Source organism: Poecilia mexicana, unplaced genomic scaffold (assembly GCF_051168715.1).
Source record: "Poecilia mexicana isolate PSO_F unplaced genomic scaffold, ASM5116871v1 scaffold_10, whole genome shotgun sequence".
NCBI lineage: Eukaryota > Metazoa > Chordata > Actinopteri > Cyprinodontiformes > Poeciliidae > Poecilia > Poecilia mexicana.
Genome location: NW_028263379.1, coordinates 19,350,220 through 19,359,080, shown reverse-complemented (window position 1 = coordinate 19,359,080; position 8,861 = coordinate 19,350,220).

The following is an 8,861-nucleotide window of genomic DNA, read 5'->3' as shown; positions in this document are numbered from 1 at the left end:
TTACCTTACCTGCCGAGGGAACATTTAGTTAAACTAAAGTTTCAAATTGCAAGTCACACTGCAAATAGGAAAAGAAAATATTCACTGACTTTATATTGTGTGGGGATGAATGGCACATTAGCCCTTACCATAATCGGTTCATAATTAGATTCTGAAATTATGGTTTTCCCCAGCTGTTCACTTGTTTTATACAATGTGAACAGAGGTTTCATTTCACTCTGTTCCTGCTGAGAGCTTTTCACAGTCCATGTTGGTTGTAAAATTATGGCTTCACGAAGCAGGGGTGTTTGAATAGGAAGCCTAGCACAAGGTCCTGGAAAAAATGTTTTTATAAAAACTATTTTTTTTTTTAATCTTACAATAAAAAAAACAAATTACTTATCTTTGCAGGTATACGTAGATTTGTAATTGTGGACACATTCAAGTAACTTCAAGAAAGTGAAAAATTATGCTCACAAAGGACCATTGTGAACTGAAAACAATAGAGCAGGTTCTGCCAGGCTTTTAGCATTTTTATGTGATTTTATTTCAGCCTATTGTGCACATTCTAATTAGCAAGGCTGCACACCATCCTTGGCACTTACCAACCAGAATGGGAAGCACTGAAGAGACTGAAAGCATGCTAATTTGAAGAAATACATAGTTTAATATGACCATAAAAGGAGCATCAAAGTGCATTTAAAACAGTAACACTTCAGACATCAGTTTCTGCAGAACATTTGCACATGAGGAACATATATCCTTTAAACTCTTATATTGATGCTTGGAGCACAGAGGCAGATTTCTTTTCTGGAATATGTTTGAACAGAGACCAAGTGTGGATCTCACACATCTGAGTCAATATTAAAGGAAACTTCACTCAGGCTGACTCCTGGACCAAAGGTCGAGCATCATCACCCTGCCCTAAAATCTCAAAGTTTCGGATAGTTTCCTGGTTTAAATGAATGGTTCATAGTGAAAAGGGAATTCAGCTAATTTGAGTCAGCTGTGTTACAACAGGAACAAATTATGAAACTGTTTTTGATGAATTAGATATGCCTAATTTTGAGATACAATTTTTTAAAAATAGACTAGTCACATAGGAAGTGGCAAAAATGTGGATAAATAAATAGGAATAAATGAGCAAATAAAGATTGTCTAGGTTTCTAGCTTCTGTTACAGGCAAACTGGATTTCTAAAAATCTTAGTGATGGCCTGTCAGTAAAAAAAAAGCATAAAATAGCAATTAAAAACTGGTTAAGGTAAATCCTGCAACCCTTTGAAGGCATATCAATGATTTTCCTATTGCTCATATTAACTTCTACAAAGTTTATCTTAAACTTTGTAGAAGTATTCAGTTATCTCCCCTCCTTTTCTTTGGCTATCAAAGGAGCTTCTTTCAACTTCTAGAAACAGTTCTTCTGAACTATAAAAATATATTTTAAAGTTTAAGTACATGTTGTGATTTCCTGTTTTAATAAAACATAATTTTCAGATTACATTTACTTTCTGCAGTTTTTCCTAAAGACCTACATTTATTTTATCATTCATTATACAACAAGTGGATGACATAAGGACTCGGAGAGCTTGGACAGAACTGTTAACCATAAAAGATTGCAAGAATATCTGGTTTCTTGGAAGCAAAAAATAATTTAAAAATAAGTCTGTTTTTGTAGGCTTTTGCCCTGCACTGTATTTTAATCAAATCTCGTTTCACCTCAAAGGAAAACGTTAAACTGTTCATAAAGCGATTTATCTTGATGCCTCTGACATTTTTCTCAATTTAATAAGAACAGATGATCTCACACATACATATCAAGCAGAATCCAGCTGAGATTTGTTGTTCTGATGATTTAATTTTGTTTTTTTCCCCCATCCTGAGCATCCGACTCCTGAGGCGACCTGACCTGTTTGCCTCTTATACAACCCCCTTCTACTTTATCCATTTTCTCAAAACCTTTTCTGAAACCTCGTCTGAGCCGGTGCAGATTTTCCATATCACATACACACAGGCTGATCTTTACAGAAAACACATTTATGGAGACTGACATCAAGAGAGTGGGACTAGCAAATGTGTCCTGAGTCCTTGTAGATTTGTAATTGCTTGCCACTCAGAACAAACCTGACAGACCATATCCAAGGTAAAATTTCCTCCCTGTATTTTGAATTTTCACTTTCACTTTTATAGGTTCGGCCTTTGCCTCTATTGGATTTTCTTCAGTTTTACATCTTTAAGAAATCTTTAATTGCCTGTTTATGATTTGTTTTTGGTGAATCAGTCTGTTTTGTTTTTGTTTTTTTTTCTTAATGTCTTTTTCTGGCCATCCTTTCATCTTCCCGGTCGTCAGATGACAGTCGGAGACATGAGAGCAGGCTGTGCACTTGTGGCTTGATTCTGAGAGAACTGGCCAAGATGGTGCCTGCACTTTTGTGTTGCACTCTTTACATCAAAGAGGCCCACAGACACACACTCCATTTATAGTAAAATGCAGCAGACCACCATCTGGACCAAAAGAGAACAACGAACAACACACAGGGCCACTGCTGTCTATTTCTGATTACGTCACATGGGTAATGTAAAAAGTTCTCTTACTTGTGTGCTTGTATGATCCTAGACTGAGACAGCGTCTTCTGATCTGTGAACTCCAGAGGGATTAAAAAGCCTCGCATGGAAGGAAGGAAACGGGATGAGAGAAAGAAAGAGGGACTCCAGTAATTAAACTCAGGCAAAGTTATCTTGAGAAACCTGCAGGTCATCCGTGAACAGAGAGAAAAAAAAAAAAAAACATTATGATTTGTGTTTTGAGGTTTGTATTCATTTACCACGGGCATAAAACTGATTGAAATTCTGTGCTATTAACTGTGGAAGGCTTAAAAACACCTGGGCAATTTGAAATTTATAGTGGATTTTCTCTGATTTAAACAGTATAAATTATACTTCAAGGATCCAACCTATACTAGCTCCTGACTGTCCTTTTAGTAAGATACATGTCAGCCACAAGGTTTTGGCAGTCTTTACAAACAAGCTTCTGGCTGTATTCCCCAGTGACTCTGAATGTGTTGAGGCCATTCCAGGAAGTTAATGTCATCTTGTATCATTCATTCCAAGCTACCTATAATGTGCGATTGGGATCACTGTCATGTTAGAAACCAAACATTGTTCATGTTTTAACCATTTGACCAAAATGTCCATTTATGCACCCATTCCTCTTAGACGAGAAAGAAATGGAGGATCAACAACATCACAGAAACATCCAAGACTCAGTCTTTTCTTAAACGTCTTGAATCATCAGCCAGATACCTTCAAGGAAGGACAATAACACCAAACAGTAATCAAAGCTGCTTTTGGATTCAATAAAGCAGATAATGTGAAACATCGAGAAAGTTTTCAACCTTACTAAAAACCTATAGTCTTTGGTTAAGAGCTAGTGGTGGGAAATGAGTCTATTTGATTGAGCTGTAAAAAGCTTTGATAAGAAGAATAAACTGTAATGAATAGAGTGGTGAAATCTCTTGTCGCAGTTATACAAGACCCCTTTGCGGTTTTGACATTTACTTTAGGTGTCGGGATGGGAGGGGTCATTTTTACACTTCACAGCTTGGAGATAGTCTACTATAAATTCAAACGTGTTCGTAATTCATGCTTTTAAAAATCCTTAGACAGTTCCAGTAACAACCCTGTAAAAGCCCTGAATAAAAAAATACAATTGAAGCAAGTGTCAATTATTACTCGGTACGAAATACTTATTTACAGCTGCGCATTCAATTTGCTATTTTACACCTTTGAAGGGTAATTTTATATCATTTTCACAAGGCGATAAGCAACATCTCAGAAAAAAAAAAACATGAAAAGAGATAAACAGCTGGACCATGAGGCAGGAAGGAAAATAATCTCCCATCCTCACATTTGGCAGCTGTTAACTGAGGTTCTTGGTCTGTATTTCTGCGATACAGTCCAGCCAGAGCTCAGCACCCGTCTGGCAGCCAAGCTCACACAGACGGAGAGAGGCTGTTGCTTTATCTCTGGGACCGCCTATCCTGGATCTAGATGTCCAGGTGATTTTGTTGGCAAGGGGCAACTCACATCTGACAATGTGAAAAACACTTTATCCATCGATATTCATTTTTCTGCTCTAATCCTTCAATGTATAGTGCTTGACTAAAACCAATCTTGTTGTCATCAAGTGTATAAACTGCTTTGATGTGTGTGTGTGTGTGTGTGTGTGTGCGTGTGTGTGTGTGTGTGCGTGTGTATAATCCAGTCTAAAACAAAACTTCTCCTCACCTGATGTTTTAGGTACGAGTGAGAAGCCTTATCATGGAACTATATACCAATGGACATCAATTCTGTTTTCCACAAGTCTGATTTATCTTAGAATTGTCTAATGTGCACGTTGTTTCAATATTTCTTTAATTCATTGTTTATATAGCATTTTGCTATTAACCGATTTCCAAGTGCCTAATTTGCCAGACAAATATACCTCATATTCTCATCCTTTGAAGCAGGTGTTTCATGCTGTTGAAGGGAAGGAAGTTTAGGAAAAGTATTAATTTGAATGAATACTTTAATTAAAGCCATTCTTTAATTAAAATATTAAAAAAGAAGTCATACACTTAATAGTCTATAAATGAAATTAATTCCTTAGTCTATTTTTAGGTGTCAAATGAAGTTGATTTGTTTTATTCATAAACCTCATAGACCATTTTCAAATGTTTGTTATTGTTGTGTAAGGATTTTAAATCGACAAGCTCAAAGCAAACATTTGATCAGTTCTGTCCAATCATTGTCAGAAAATGTAAGCATCATAGTTTACAGTTGAATGTGTCTAAGGCCAACCTGCACAGCGCTCAAAGACACAAACAAACGAATAAACAAGGAGAATTTAGGACAATAAGTTGTTGTTAGCGTGTTAAATGCAAATAATCATGACTGAATCACTGAAGCTCGGCTGCATGTGGCGTCGGGGATCTTTTGGCTGAAAAAGAATATGGCAACATATTCCATTTGAACAAACCACAATGCTTCCAGAACAATCACCTTTGAACAGATTAAGCCAAAGCAGAATGCTGGATGGAAATTGCTTGCAGGACTTGTAATTAATCCAAACTATTAAGCATGAATGGGACAGATGGATGATGTACAGTTTTTTTACAGTCACATACCTTTGATGTCATTTAGCCAACTTGAAATAAAACATTTTGCTAATTCTAGTGTGAAGACATCTCCCTGATTGCTTAAGCATTGCTAAAAATAATGTCATCATGCTACAGGTTAATAACCACAGGTATAGTCAATCTACAAGACAATGGTCAGATAAAAACACCTTCTTGAAATCCTGCGGTGAGATTCTAAAGAGGCCATTAAAGTAAATGCAGAAGTAGCGACAAAAACCAGCTTAATGCAGCTGATGGCAGTTCTAAAAAAAAAAAAAAAAATTAACATTAGAATTAGTTATGTTCATTAAATAAAACCTTAGCATAATGTAGCATTTCTCACCAGTCTAAGCTCCTGTTTAACTAATCCACAGACCTATTAAGAACTCTCACTATTATTGTTTTTAATGAAGCATATCAGTGAAAGAAACATGCTGATCACACTTGCAAAGCAACAACAAAAAAATAAATAAATAAAAACAGATGAATAAACTTCAGTGAGAGAAAAAAAATATTAGTAGAAAATAAAGAATAATGTGGGAAAGTCTTTTTTTTCCCCTTCTGTCTGTTCAGTTTGGTACCGACAGACTTTAGCTGCTGCAACAGATTGGCATCACAGTCCATCACCAGGGAAAGCAATGGCCACCCTGGGAGACTGATAACACAACTGCCCTGTCACTTACACACACACACACACACACACACACACACGCATACACACACAAACACTTCCTGTCAATACAAACAAAGTCATTAAAACACATGCACATCCAGAGAGTGTTGGCAAACATTTCTCCTTCGGAAACAGAAAGAAAAAAAGAAAACCATCTGGAAAAAGAACAGAAACGCGGTAGATATTGAGGAGCAGCAGGAAGCGAACAAGACCATGAGGTGACAGAGGACAGTTACTGTGGCAACCGGGCCTCTAGTGGCAACTGCCTAATCAGAGAGCAGACAGTCAGATACCCATGGTAATTCCCCCAGGACGTATACGCTCATTTCACCAGTGGATCACTGGAGCCATTTTACATTAATGACAACTTGCAACTGCTTTCTAATAATGACCGCATTTTTACACAAACCCTTAAGCACACGTCAAAAGCATTTGATTCTCACACAGGACAAATTCTTTGAGTTTATTAAAATAAAACAATTAAACGCTGGGAGGGGATGGGAAGGCGGGTAAATATTTAAACTGCAGGATCTCAAAAACGCTGGCAAGTCAATAGAAACAGAATTACAAACAGGAAGATTAGGAGCTGGACATGGTTTAGCAACAAGAGGATCTGACAACGAACTGAGAGGAACGGGGAATGTGTTTGCTGGATGGATGACTGGGAGATGTTCTGATTACTGACGGATGGCAGTGGGTGTCGAAGGCCTGAAACTGAAACAGCTAAGGGGATCTAATGAGGGAGAATAACAGGGGAAGACATACAGAACAAGAAAGAAGATGAAACCTAAAACCCACACAACCAACCAACCAACTTAAAACTCACCGTACCGTAGTAGATCGATTACAGAGTCAGAAAGAAAATACCCGTTAGAAGCAACAAGAAATCCGCAGCCTGGATGTGAGGTTGGTCTAAGCAGGCTAAGCAGGCTAAATTACTAGACTTGAATTTGTCAGAGGTGAAGGTGGCACATCATTTTTAATTCCCACAGGGCATACAGCTCAAAGTGAGTCGGGCTGCTGGGAGCCATTCTTTCTACGACTAAGTGTCTTCTTGAAGGTGAGTAAAAACCCCCCAAAGAGTAACTCCTTATCTTCTATATATCTATGAGGGGATGCTGGCATTTCTAATCTGGATAAGGAAGAACAAGACAAAACAAAACAAAAAAACAGCTGAGCCCTAAAAAACATTAGCCTTTTAATTTAGATTGATGTTTCATTCCTGACTTATGGCCAAGAGTTGTGGGAAATAACTAAATTTTGATTGTGAAAACAACTCTACAGAGAAGCTTGGCTAACAGAAAAAAGAGAAAACAGCTTGTGTATTAGAAAAAAAAAAGAAAAAAAAAGCAAAGAACAAAGCTGCTACTTCTTTTCATTGAAAGAAGCCAATCGAAGTCATGTGGGTTTCTTGCCAGAATCCTTTCCTAAGGAGGATTTCCCCAAAAAGGAGGACTTGGAGCCAAAGCAGAACATTTTGGAAACGTACAAACAAATTCATCAGGTGTCCCCTGGATGAGCTGAAGAAGTTATATGTAGAATAGAATAGAAAATATTCAAAAGAGACGAGACCAAAATCAGAAATGGATTAAAAAAATGCCTCGGCTGTTGAGGGATGCAACTGCAGCAGCAATTAATGTTTTTTTTTTTGTTTTTTTTTGCATATTCCTTTGTATGGTAAACTGAGATACATGGGTCTGACAATCTGGACTGAAGCTACTGGCCTTTGCAGCTCAGTCTTGCAAATGTTTTGATATATGAAAATGGAAAACTTCACAAGAAGAAGAAATGTCCTCATAAAGTTAAACACACCTCGCCCACAAATTCCCAGCCCATCCATAATTCTCCTTTAAAAATCGAAGGATGAGTAGAGTACCTTGGTCAAAGTTAAAGGAAAACAGACTCATTTGGGTAAAAGACAGGACAACCAATCTTACACTACAGATTGTCAATACCACAAAAAGCTTCCATCTTCACCCCCTCAAGTCCTGATCTTAACTAGCCAGGCCAGTTTTCAAGCACGGTAGAGCACCGTTTGTGGTTAAGCTGACCATATCTCTTGACAGAGTGAGGAGCCACAGGTCACGGCCTTGAAGGGAAGGCAATTTGCAGACACAAGAACACAGCTGCATCCGACATCTTGGAGATAAATGGAGCTTTACGTGAATGTGAATTTGATTTAACACTAGAAAGAGACAATAGAATATAAAGGAACAATATAACATTTACAGCATGTTGATGCAGACGACACTTAAAACCAGGTATGTAAAAAGATTTGAACTTTGAACTGGAAGATTTGGGTAATGATTTTTCTGATATCATTCTATAAGCATTACACAATATTTCCCTATATCGTTCGTAGTCTCAATGTTCTCACACGCCTTTTCAGCTTCACCTGCAAAAGGTTTCTATGCTACTGAGGTCAGGACTTTGTCATCTTACCCCCTCTTGCATTCCCCTAACTGGTTGGAAATTAAATTCTAGTTTCATTTCATGGAACCACACATAACTTAAGAATTAAGTTCTTTTTCCCTTAGTCGTTTACAGAATATAATCCGTGAGGCTTCAGATTCAGCCAGCATCTTCACGAGGTCGATACACGATTTTACCCAAACATCTGTCGGACACAGAACCGGTCCCTTCCTGAATGGTATGATGCATATAGACACTGTCACATTGCTTAAATTGTCAAACAATTATTTGAACAGGTGAGTGTGACCTTCAAACACCTGGAAATTGTACCCAGGGATGAATCACACTTGTGAAAATCCACGATTCCGTTTCTGACATCTTGGCTGATTTCTTATTATTTTACAATGATGTCACACAAGGAAGCAGTGTGTCTGAGGTGTTGCCTTAAAATACACTCACAGACATAATCTCACATTTAACTCAAATGTTGTAAATCATCCAATTGGAAGCGTTCCCAAATTGGTTAGACCTACTTAGTTTTAGTGTGATTAAAGCTCTGATTCTGAAAGTAATAAACAGTCTCTAAAAATGTACACTCTCTGAAAGAAAGGAACATTTATGATTTCCTTTTTTACAGTGTGTC